Below are 13,503 nucleotides of genomic sequence, written 5' to 3' on the forward strand. Positions count from 1 at the left end.
AAGAAAAAGTAACCAGGACTAAGCAAAGTATGTAGATGGCACAGAAGGAAATGCAACTGTCAAAGTGCATGCCCCTCAAGCAGCAGCATATGATGATAAACCCCTTCTTAGAAAGCTATCATTTCTGTTACTGATAACAGACTAAATTATATACTGTGCCATCTTCAAACAACATTTGAGGCCACAGAATAAATGCAGAAGCATTACAACAAATCCCACTTAATACAGGTAATTATACAGACCAACACTTCTCTACAAACTTTTTCTGATTGCCAGTGAAATACTGTTTTAATTTCATAGTTAACAGTGAAGTCAATACATATATACCTATAACCTAGCAAAATTCACTCTAAGCTAGTCAACAAATACAGCGAAAAACAATTACAAGATATGACCTAACAAATGCTAATTGTTTTTTTTCCTTCAACCAAAGTCATTTTTTTTTTTTACAAGTATTAAACATCTTGCACACTGAAGTCACCATACATACAGGGCAAATTTGGAGCTTTTATATTTGAGTTTATTCTTCATTTAACTTTTAAAACACTACTATAGTTGAAAAAACAAAAACAATAGCAAGTAGTGAGCATATTATGATTACAGTCCTTCACTTATTCACCACTGCATATAAAATGCCAGTAGTGAGTGTTAGCCGCTGGTCACCACTAAGAGGTTTGACAATGAACACCACCTCTGGGGTGATGTTCATCATCCTCATATGCTTCTCCATTTTAATGGTGCCATCTTTCCTGATTGGGATCAAAGTCCACCAGTTCTACCTGATCCATTTCATCAGTTTCTTCTACCTCTTTCCTCTCAGGTAGAAGTTTCTCCAGCAGAGACTGTTTATCAGGGGAAAGAAAATCATTCTCAGGAAAGTTTACCTTACATTCGATGATTAGGCGACCCTTTTCATATGGCCTACTATAAATTGGCAGGCCTTCGTTTGGCACACGCTTGATATCTCTATGCTTGACAATCTTACCTGGATGAGAGGTGATGACTGCGATTCAGTTGTCATGAGTGGATATTGGCTTTTGGAAGCCACACAATGCTTCAACCAGCTGAATGTCCATACAAGTGAAAAGGTCTTCTCCTCATCTAGTAAAAAACAGCATGATCCTTCTGATCCAAAACAATGATGATATCTCCAGGCTCCAGTCCTGACTCTTGGTCTCCTTCACCATAGAATGTTATCTTCTGGCCATCTTTCATACCTTTATCAATATGAACTTCTAGAATCTTTTTCTCTCAAACTAGCTTCCTTCCATTGCAACTTTTACATCTATCTTTAGGGCTGATGCATTCCCCATGGCCCTGGCACTCCATACATACAGACTGAATCTGCTGAACCATCCCTGGCCCTATCTGATGAATTCTTATTTGCATTCCAGTACCTCGACAATTGGGACAGCACTCTACTGCTCCTTTCTTACCACCTCGGCCTTCACATTTATCACAAGTCACATTCTTTTGCAGAGCTTGTTTTCTGGTTGCACTGTTATATAAATCTTCCGAAGTTACCGAGAGCTGATGTACTACATTTTTACCTCTCCTTTCTCTCTGCATCCTTCCACCACCTCCAAAAAACATATCAAAGATTTCCACGGGGGAGCCAAAACCCCCACATGCTCCACCCTCTTTGATGGCCTATTCTCCTCGTTTGTCATATAATTCTCTTTTCTTTGCATCAGAAAGCACTAAATAAGCTTGAGAAATCTGTTTAAACTTCTCTCCCTCATTTGGATTCTTATCAGGGTGGTACTTCAAGGCTAGTTTTCTGTAAGCCTTTTTCAACTCTTCCTAGGTGACATTGGGTTTGACCCCCAAAACATCATAGTAAGTGGCTTCTTTCACCATTTTCTACAGTCAGTGAGGGGGCTGAGGCCGGTGAGGGGGAGTGGGAAGGAGTGCTTTGCTGTGTGCGCAGCTCAGGCAGCCACCACTCCACCGCTTCTTACCTAGCGTTCTGGAAAGTTCCTTCTTTCCATCTTTTAATGAGGTATATTACACTGATTGATTTTCTTATGTTGAACCATCCTTGCATCCAGAAATGTATTCCACTTCACTATGGTGTATAATTTGTCTGATGTGTTCTTGAATATAATTAGCAAGTGCTCTGTTGAGGATTTTAACATACAGGTTCATTAGAGAGATTAGTAGTGTTGTTTTTCTGTGGCAACTTTATGCTGCTTTGGTATTAGGCTGATGTTGGCATCATAGAATGAGTTAGGAAATATTCCCTCCACTTCTATTTTTTGGAAGCATTTAAGCAGGATTGGTACTAGTTTCTCCTGGAATGATTTGTAGAATTCACACATGAAGCCTTCGGGTCCTGGTCTTTACTTAGGTGGAAGGTTTTTGGTGACTAATTCAATCTCAATACTTGTGAAAGGTCTGTCGAGTTCATCAATTTTTCTCTTGTCACTGTAGGCTAGTTTTATATTTCTAGAAATTTGTCCATTTCATCTAAGTTATCCATCTTGTTGGCATACAATTTTTCCAAGTATTCTCTTATTGACACTCTATTTCTGTGGAATCTGTTGATACCCCTGCATAAGTCAGGGTATCTCTAGGGAAACAATCAATAAGAGGCATCTGTCAATGGTAAGAGATTTTATCAGAGACTCTCACATGACCATGGGGATGCACAAGTCCAGGTTCTGCAGGCAGGCTGTGACCAGGGGCTATAATGAAAGTCCAGTGAAGGTTCTTGACTAGTTCTGGGAGATGTTGGCTATCCAACCACAAGCTGGGAAATTCTCATTCAATGCTGGAATCACATTCAGTTGATTGGATAAAGCTTCACTCATTGTTAATGGCAATCTCCCTGATTGATGTAATTGTAATCAGCTATCTATGATTTACCATTGCAGTAAAGTCAATGGTGACTAAACTCTATAAATGCCCTTGTATTATAATTAGAGCTGTACTTGTTTGACCTAACAGCTGGGCACAATTACCTGGCTGAGTTGACACATTAGCCTAACCATCGCAGTCCACCCCTGTCAACTAAACAACCATATGCATTACCTTAAACCATATTTAGTCTCTAAATGAAAACAATAACAACATATATATAATTCCACCTAATGATGTTCAAATCTCCTGCGTACATCTGGAAATGCATTAATTCCCTACAGAATAGGGAGCACGTTCTTGGGTAATCTTCACTCTTAAACATAACATCCTCAAATATTATGACATGAAACTGATACAGTTATATGATAAGAGAAAAGGTTGGGGAAGAAGACAAAGAAATTCATTTTGTGTACATATACAATCATAATCAGAATGACACAAGAAAGATCCGTGACCATTACAGCCCTCATTTCTGTAACTGGGCAAATGGTCAAAGTTCATATTTATCACTACCTTCTTCCACTACATGTTTCCCTTACACTTAGCAAGCTCTTCAGCTGTCTGTGGTTCTTTGCTTGGCGGGGTGACCCAAACTTTTATCCCTGAAGATTCTCAGTCATTGTTAGTCCTGCTTGGATTGGGTTGTTGCAATTTTCCACTGACTTAAAGCAGAGGGTATGGGAGTACTAGAAGACACCCTAGAGGATCTCTTGTATTCAGGCATACTCTTCTTTACCCCCATTAGGTAGATGCAGTCCTATTTCCCCTTGACTGTCAGGATCAATCACCCCAGCCAGTACAGTAATTCCCTTTTTGCCTGTTGATTCAGAGGTAAGAGGAGCCCAAAGTGGCCAGGTGGCAGTGTTAACTTTCAGTTCAATGGAATTATTGTTGTGTTCCCTCATAGCAGCACTCCTCTTTTTGACTAAAACCTGTAGACCAGCAGAATTTGAGGTTGCAGGGACAGGAAGCAAACATTTTCCTAGTGGGTCATTAGGGGTAATAGTGAGTGGTGCCACTCCCATTTCTGCTCCTTGATTTTTGGACCCATGGATTCTGATTAAAGGAGAAACAGCACCAGAGAGTGGATGCTGATTTATAGTATACACAGTCTCCTGCAGAATATTACCTGACTCCTGCAAGATATTGCCACCTAGTAGGCCCCATAATTGAGTCTTCAAAGGCCATTCCATTTCTATCAATCAGCTGCCTCAGGGTTATGGGAAACATGGTAAGACCAGTGAATTCCATGGGCATGTGCCCATTCTCATACACCATTTGCTGTAAAATGTGTTTCATGATCAGAATCAATGCTGTGTGGAATGCCATGGTGCTAGATGAGACATTCAGTAAGTCCACAGATGATAGTTTTGGAAGAAGCATTGCATACAGGAAATGCAAACCCATATCTGGAATATCTGCCTATTCCAGTTAAAACAAATCACTACCCCTTCCATGGTGGAAGTGGTCCAATGTAGTCAACCTGTCACCAGGTAGCAGGCTGGTCTCCTCAAGGAATGGTGCCATATTGAGGGCTCAGTGTGGGTCTCTGCTGCTGGCAGATTGGGTATTCATCAGTGGCTGTAGCCAAGTCAGCCTTGGTGAGAAGTCCATGTTGCTGAGCCCATGCATAACCTCTATTCCTACCTCCATGGCCACTTTGTTCATGAGCCCATTGGGCCATGACAGGAGTCACTGGGGAAAGAGGCTGAGCATTAGTCACACAGTGGGTCATCTTATCCACTTGATTATTAAAATCCTCCTCCAAGGAAGTCACCCTCTGATTGAGCATGCATGTGGGACGCAAACATTTTCATGTCTTTTGCTCACTCTAAAAGGTCTATCCACATCACTATTCCCCAGACCTCTTTGTCACCAATTTTCCAATCATGTTCCTTCCAATTCCCTGACCATCCAGCCAAACCATTGGAAACAGCCCATGAATCAGCATACAAAAATACCTCTGGTCATTTCTTCTTTCATGCAAAATGAACAACTGCTCGAAGTTCTGCCCATTGGGAGAATTTGCCTTCATCACTATGGTTCAGAGATGTCCCAGAAAGGGGCTGTAATGCTGCAGCTGTCCACTTTTGGGTGGTACTTGCATATCATGCAGAGCTATCTGTAAACCAGGCCCATTTTCTCTTCTTCAGTCAACTGATTGTAAGGGACACCCCAAAGGCCAAAACTGTGGGCTGAGAGAGAGAAGGTAACATGGCAGAGGTGGTGAATATGGGCATTTGTGTAACTTACTTGACCTGCTCGAGCCCTATCTAGTATATACCATTTCCACTTTACTATGGCATGCTGCTGTGCATGCCCAACTTTATGGTTTAGTAGGTCAGAAAATACCCAGCTCAAGATAGGCAACTCAGGTCTCATAGTAACTTGATAGTGCATGGTTAAGTGTTCAGACTCTACTAAGACCCAATAGCAGGCCAAAACCTGTTTCTTGAAAGGAGAGTATTATCTGCAGAGGATGACAGGCCCTTGCTCCCAAATCTTAAGTGTCTGCATTGTGATTCTTCTATAGAGACCTACCAAAGGCTCCAGCGTGTGTCTCTATTTGCCACTGAAGCTTCCAGCATCATTGGATCTGCTGGATCATATGGCCCAATTGGTAGTGAGCTTGTACAGCAGCCTGGACCTGTCACAAAGCCTCCTCTTTTTCTGGTTCCCAATCAAAACTAGCAGCTCTTCTGATCACCCACTAATTGGGCCAGAGTAGCACACCAAAATGAGGAATGTATTGTCTCCAAAATCAAAAGAGGCCAACTAAGCATTGTGCCTTCTTTATGGTCATAGGATGGGCCAGATGCAACAGCTTATCCTTCAGTTTAGAAGGGATATCTCAACATGCTCTGTATACTGGACACCTAGAAATGGAAGGACCCTATATTTTAATTGGATTTATCTCCCATTCTTTCTCATGAAAATGCCTTACTAATAAGTCTAGAGTCTTTGCTACTTCTTGCTCACTAGGTCTTATCAACATGCATCATCAATATAATAGACCAATGTGATATCTTGTGGGAGGGAGAGATGATCAACATCCCTGAGAACGATATTATGACATAGGCCTGGTTAGTTGATATACCCCTGAGGCAGGACTGTGAGGGTGTACTGCTGACCTTGCCAGCTGAAAGCAAACTGTTTCTGGTGGTCCTTACTAGTAGCAATTGAGAAAAAAGCATTTGCCAAATCAACAGCTACATACCAGGTGCCAATTAATGTGTTGATTTGCTCATGGAATGATATCACCTCTGGGAAAGCAGCTGTAATTATGATAACCTACTGTCATTTCCTAAGATCAATCTGTTTTCCGTATAGGCCAAATAGGAGTGTTGAATGGAGATTTGGTGGGAATCACCACCACTGCCTCCTTCAAATACTTGATGGTGGCATTAATTTCTGCAATCCCTCCAGGAATCTGACATCATTTTTGGTTTACTCTTTTGCTAGGTAGGGGTGGTTCTAGTGGCTTCCACTTGGTCTTTCCAACCATAATAGCCCTCATTCCACAACTCAGGGATCCAATATGGGGATTCTGCCAGTTATTGAGTAAGTCTATTTATTCCAATTATGCAGTCTGGAACGGGTCAAATAATCACAGACCCACTGACCAACTGTGAGATGGACCTGAGCAAAAACTCCATCAATCAACTGACCACCATAAGCCCTTACTCTGACTGGTGGACCACAGTGACATTATAGGACTCCTGGAATTAATGTCACTTCTGAGTCAGTGTTTAATAATTCCTGAAATGTCTGATCATTTCCTTTTCCCCAATGCACACTTACTCTGTTAAAAGGCCTTGGATCTCCTTGAGGAAAGATGGGAGGAAGACAAACAGTGTAAATTTTTGGCAGTTTAAGAGGATCCTTTCCCAGGGTGACCTGGTCTTCTCCTTTTTCAAGAGGCTCTGGGTCTGTAAACTGTCTTAAGTCTGGAAATTGATTAAGGGGCCTTAACTCTCTGTGTCTGTAATTTGGGTTAGGATTTTGTTCACTCAACTTAGAACTCTTCTGTTTATACAGATCCAGAAGAAATTTAGTAGACTGCCCATCTATTTTACTTCTAGGTACCCCCTGATGTGTTAGCCAATGCCATAAGTCTATGTGACTTAGACAATTTTGAGTGCCTTTTTGAATCTGCCTTTCATTGTGGGAGCTACTCCCACCTTGTCTTTGGTAATTAACTGCTGATACTTGACTTTTTCCAGACTAACATCCTATCATCCCCATAATGTTAAGGATTCTAATTCCATTACAGCTCTCCCTACAGTAATAGCTTGAATACAAGAACAGCAAACACAGATCTCTTCAGGGAAGGGAGAGTTAATCTTACAAATTTAGTCCTCACAGTCTGGGGTTAAAGGTGTGTCTTCTGGACACTCCTGGGGTGGGTGGGCAGGTCTCAAATGGTAAATCCATTCTAGCATTCCAATCTACCTAAGCCTTTGAATTCCCTCTTCTACTGTATGCCAGAGCAAATTGGGCATCTCAGCCTCAGACATGCCAGGCCATTTTTTGGCCCATGTTTCAGTCAGCCACCCAAACAAACTGTTAGAGCCCTTTCTAGCCCTCGAGCTATGGTGTTGAATCCAGGATTTCTGCTTAGTGGGCCCATATCTATTAATTCAGCCTGTTCCAAATTTATATTCCTTCCACCATTATCACATATCCTTAATATCCATTCCCACACATATTTCCCTGATTTCTGTCTATTTAAATAGGAAAACTCATGCAGTTCTTTCAGAGTATACCTTACTTACTCATGGGTAACACCTTGTATTTCACCTTTGGGGACTTGTAATTTTAATCTAGTAATAGGTCTGGAAGACAAGAGAGGTGGTATGGTAGGGTAAGGAGAAGGATTAGAAACGCTTTGCAAGCTACTGACCTCAGGGCATTCTTTTGCATTATCTTTTGGTGAGAAAGGATTAATCTCTTCAGGCAAGGGTTGGACTGGAGTCTTGGTAGAGCATGCCAGAGTTTCGCTGATACCTGCCTCAGACCTGGGAGGAGATCCAGACTCCCTGAGGCAGGCCAGAGGATGGATGATACTAGGTTGGCAAGGTGTGGTCTCCACAGGGCAGGCCATCAGGAAGCTTATCTTGTAAATTCTCAGCAGAATTTAGGGTTCCAATGTCCCCACCAATATTATCACCATCTCCAACCCAATTTTCTTGGTTCCATACTTTTCCAATCAATGCCTTCACTTTAATTGAAGAAACCCTACAGGGTTGAGATTTTATTTTCCTTTGTAACTCCACTACTCATACAATAAGAATCTGAGTTTTGTTCTGTTAGATAAAAAACAACACTCACTGGGACACAGAGACTGATGACTGCAGGCAGAAAGTTTATTTGGAAGCTCTCCCAATGGAGGAGAGTGAATGAAAAGAGACTTCAGCCCACCTCTGGCAGAGGGGGTCATGAATTTATGCAGTGTATCTATAGGTGGGAAAATGTTTAGTCAGTTGGAGGTGAATAGGGCTTGGGTAAGACCTGAGGGCCAATAGGGATAGCTAGGGGGTGGTGGGCTAGGGGTAGTAAATTCTAGGGATGCAGGAGGGGTTGGTGGTGCTATGTGGATCTTTTGTCTATTATTGGGAGAAAATGAACTGTATCTGAGCATGCAGGTTCTGGAAGGGGGGGTGTTTTATGTCAAGGAGATACAAATCACTGTTAACCATTGTAAACCTTGTGATCAGTTAATCATTATAAATCTTATACGGGAGAACCCTCTAATAGGTTCTCAGATATTTTGAGCCTGTGACTACAGGAGACAAGATTTCCTTTCAGAGCACACATAGAAACTTTTGCATCATTCATGTGCTGTTTAAGTTTCAGGTTTGAAGACTTTAACTCATCTCTTTCTTTTGTAACAGTATCCAGAATATCTAGGAGGAACCAGTTGACATCATTATACTTTTTGACTCCACAAAACTTTGTTAAAATGATTAGACCACTCACTCAGATCCTTGCTTCTTATAAGTATGGAAGTAGGAGAATCCAGTGATGATATTTCGCATATCTCAATTGCCAACTCATGCCATGGACTGTTAGCAGCCTCTTCATTATTTGAAAGGGAGTCATTAGGACCCTTGAATCCAAGTAGAGTAGAAAGCCAATTGCAAAACTCTAGAACCACCTCAGACATCCCATGTTTAAGACTCTGTTCCTCAAAAACCTCTCCCAGTACCAAGCTGCATTAGTCAGGGTTCTCTAGGGAAACAGAATCAACAAGAGATAACTTTCAATAGTGAGAGATTTCATCAGAGTGTCTCATGTGACCATGGGGATGCACAAGTTCATGTTCCACAGGCAGGCTGCAAGTAGGAGCTCCAATAAAAGTCCAGTGAAGGTCCTTGATGAGTTCTGGGAGACGCTGGCTGTCCAACAATGGGCTGGGAAATTGTCACTCAGTACTGGAATCACATTCCCTTTTAAGGCATTCAGCTGATTGGATAAAGCTTCACTCATTGCAGGCAATCTCCCTGATTGATGTATTTGCAATCAGCTATCTATGATTTACCACTGCAGTAAAGTCAATGGTGACTGAAGTTCATAAATGCCTTGTGTAACAATTAGCCCAGTTAATTTGGTCAAACAATTAGCTTGCTTGACCAAATAGCTGGGCACAATTACCTGGCTGACTTGACACATTAGCCTAATCATCACAAACCCCACTCTGCTTTTTCATTTTATTTATTTGCATCTTCTCTCTCTTTTTCTCTTTGTTATTCTAGTTAAGGTTTTGTCAAGTTTATTAATCTTCTCAAAGAACCAGCTTTTGGTTTTATTAGTTCTTTCTGGTGTTTGTTTGTTTTGCTTTTATTCTCAAGTTCATTTAGTTTTACTCTAATCTTTATTTCCTTTTTTCAGCTTGTTTTGGATTTAGTTTGTTTTTCTTTATCTAGTTCTTCCAGGAATGCCATTAAAATTCTTTGATTTTAGCTCTCTATTACTTTTTAATATATGCATTTATTGCCATAAATTTCTCTCTCAATGCTGCTCTTGTTGCATCCTATAGGTTTTGACATGTTGTGTTCTCATTTTCATTTGTTACATGGCAGTAGCTGATTTCTTGTACACTTTCCTCCTTGACCCCCTGATTGTCTAAGACTGTGTTGTTTAACAAACTGAAAACTTAGAAAGAGTAGCTAAACTTCTTTAAATATTGATTTGATTAATGTTTCTTTAAATAATGATTAACTTATTTTTTCTAAGAGCTAAATACAATTTCAAATGCCTTGAAATTTAGCAGAATTCATGTTTTCCTTTTGGGTGACCTTGTTTGGAATATATTCTGTAGTAGCAAACTGTATGCCATAGTTGGAAAGGACTTTGGCATTACTCATTGGTTTAAAATCCTAATTTTAAAAAGTGAAGTCTCAAGAACCAAATAATTCCTCTGAAATAAAAGAGCCAATAATAAACCTTCAGAGAAAATTTTATAGTATTTTCCTCATATGTGGATTCAATTTTAATTTCTAACCATTTTTTATTGTTCATTATCTACCTATCTGTATCTTAACACATTTTAAACCTATTTCTTTCATTTGTGATATATATTTTCTTATGATAAATTAACTTAAAGAAATATGAAACATGCTAATATTATTATTACAACCTCCCTTTAAAGAGTTTATCTGTGGAAGAAAAATCCATATCTTTATGCATATTATACTTAAATATTGTTTGCTGTTCATCTCAGTTTTACTAATCTCTTCTTTTACTTTTAATTCAAATTATTAATTTGATTTTAATTTAATCTATTGATTTCACTTATTTACCTGATTTTTTAAAAATTTCTAAGTTTGGCCTCTAATGTAGAGAACCACCTGAGTATTTCATGTTAAAGACATATTGTGAAGAATAAAAATGGAATACAAACTGTAATAACAGCTAATCAAAACTTTAGATACACACATAAAAAACATTGTAATGGAATAAAGAAAATAAAGTTTATTCGTAAGGGAGTGTAAAAATGATTTTTTTTCCTTTGAGTTTTGTTCCTGTTCCAATGTTACCTCTAAATTTTTAAAAATAGAATGTACACTCAATGTCAGATACTCTACATTTTCTCTACTCTAGAGCTTGTCTATTAAGAAATTGCACTAGGCTGTGAAATATGAAAACTTAAATTGTAAGAGCAGCAGAAAACTCCTCTGCAATCACCAAATGATTTTTGAAATGCTGCTTACTGGGCAAAGCAAACTGGGGAATACACAGTACTGAAAACACTGCTTCTTTTGCTTAAAAATTTTAATCATATACAAAATAGGCTTTATTATACATTTATAATACATTTATCGAGTGTGTTTATAATACATTTATGGAGTGTGTTTGCTAATATTTAGGCTCAATCTACTGCTACCTATGTTTTTATTTCCACTGAAACTTGAGGAATAAATATACATAGAGCAATTTATGCCTGGGAGACAAGGTTAGAAACTATTATTTCTAACTTCATCTTAAATATAGTTCCCAAATTGACAAATAACCCAGCCTTCTAGTTAACACTGTTAATATGAAGACATTTAATAAAAGATTTGAAGTTTTAAAAAAATGTTTATTGTATTTTTTGAAGATACATAGATGACAAAATATGTTACATTAAAAAATATAAGAGGTTCCCATATACCCCATACCGCACCCCAACCAACTTCTCCCACATCAACAACCTCTTTCATCAATATGGCACATTCATTGCATTTGGTGAATACATTTTGGAGCACTGCTGCACTACATGGATTATAGTTTACATTGTAGTTTACACTCTCCCCCTGGTACATTCAGTGGGTTATGGCAGGATCTATAATGTCCTGCATCTGTCCCTGCAATATCATTTAGGACAACTCCAAGTCCTGAAAATGTCTCCACATCATTTCTCTTCTTCCCTCTCCCTGCCCTCAGCAACTACAGTGGCTGCTTTCTCCACCTCAGTGCCACAGTTTCTTGCATTACTATTCACAATAGTTCTATAGTAGAATCATTCATAATAGACTGACTAGCAAGTTGCTCATCTATGGATTTTGAACAGGAAGTCTTCTACCACAGACTACTGTTTGAGGTGAAATTTAGTATTCTTGAGATTTGGCTATGTAACATTTTCCATTCAGCGTCCCTCTCTATCTTTATTTGGATTAATATATTAGTACATTTAAATGTCAAATAGAGCTGGATAGCTATCTAGAACAAGTCTTTATTTTGTAATTTTTAGGGAGAGGGTTTTCTTTATTATATTTCTGTTAACAATCTTACAAATACTGCACAATATTTCCTTAACAAAATCTCCATAAGAAAAGAAATTGTACATTGTTCATTTTAAACTTTTTACTTTAGATAGTTAGTTTATTACATAGCTAAGAAACTGCCTGGATTTATTAAGATTCTTTTTCTTATATTAAATCAGCTTTTAATACCAGAACAGAGATCTATCTCATTCTTTTAACCATTTAATAGTAATCCATTGTAAGGATTTATAATTTGTTTCACTCATTGTTTGATGATTAAATTGATTGCAGTTATTTGCTACTATAAACAATGATGCAGAACTGTTTTCTATTTTATGCACTTTTATGATTATATTTATAAAATAAATTTTTAGAAGTGGACTTGCTGGGTCAAAATGCAAGTGCAATTTCAAATTTGATAGATATTGTCATTTGCACTCCAAAATGCTTCACTTTTTTTATATTTTGCGTATTTCATCATGCCTTTAATAACATTAGGCAATATTGGGCTTTGTGTTTTCTACTAAATTGTATGTTGAAAATTGGTCTTGAGCTATCTTTTATTAATTTATGTTTGTGTTTATTTGCATATTCCAACTGGGAGCCCTGTATACATATTTCCCTTTATTGCAACTTTACAAGTTGAAGCTAGTGGGGAATTTGGCAATGTCAGGTGTAAGAGCAGGCTTTGATGTTACTATAGGGATCTCATGAATTCTGCTCATTATTCCCTTAAAGATAATTCTACAAGAAAATGAACTATACAGTTTTTTTAAACATCTCTAAAACTTCCAATATAAAATGAGAGAACACAAAAAGGCACCTTGGAAAGGTTAAAATAAATTGCTTTCACATAATAGGGCAGTGTAATTTCTTGACATGAAGAGACATCACTTTGGCAAGTAAGACAGTTTCATTTATTGGTTCGTCCAGGAATTAATAAAACAATATTTTAATACAGTCTACTCCCACCCCTCAGGTCAGGGGAATATAGCATGAGTTCAGAGTCTTCTTTAATACAGAATATGCCTTGATATTTATCTAGTTGTGGATAGAAGAGTCCTTCTGATTTGGTTTGAATCAATGACAGATATAGGCCATTATATATCTTGGTAAAATACATCTTGTTATAATCAATAAAATTGTGTGGTGGAGTGTTATATATAATATAAACTATACCCCATGGTTGGTTACAATGCTTCAATATGTGTTCATCAATTGTAACAAATGTACCACACTAATGAAAGATGCTAATGTGGGAAAGTTTCAGAGGGAGAGGGAATGAGGCATATGTGAATCCTCTATATTGTTCAGGTAACACGTAATCTAATGTTTCTTTCAAAATAACTTACAAAATAAAAGGAATTTATTGGGGTCTATTTCCTTGAAAGATGGA

At 38.4% G+C, this 13,503-nt stretch overlaps 1 pseudogene; it reads right to left on the reverse strand.

Moving 5' to 3' along the window:
* Positions 1–248: 248 nt before the first annotated feature.
* LOC101445715 (dnaJ homolog subfamily A member 1-like) lies at positions 249–1,860 on the reverse strand (annotated as a pseudogene).
* Positions 1,861–13,503: the final 11,643 nt, after the last annotated feature.

This window comes from Dasypus novemcinctus, chromosome 10 (genome assembly GCF_030445035.2).
Source record: "Dasypus novemcinctus isolate mDasNov1 chromosome 10, mDasNov1.1.hap2, whole genome shotgun sequence".
Classification (NCBI taxonomy): Eukaryota; Metazoa; Chordata; class Mammalia; order Cingulata; family Dasypodidae; genus Dasypus; species Dasypus novemcinctus.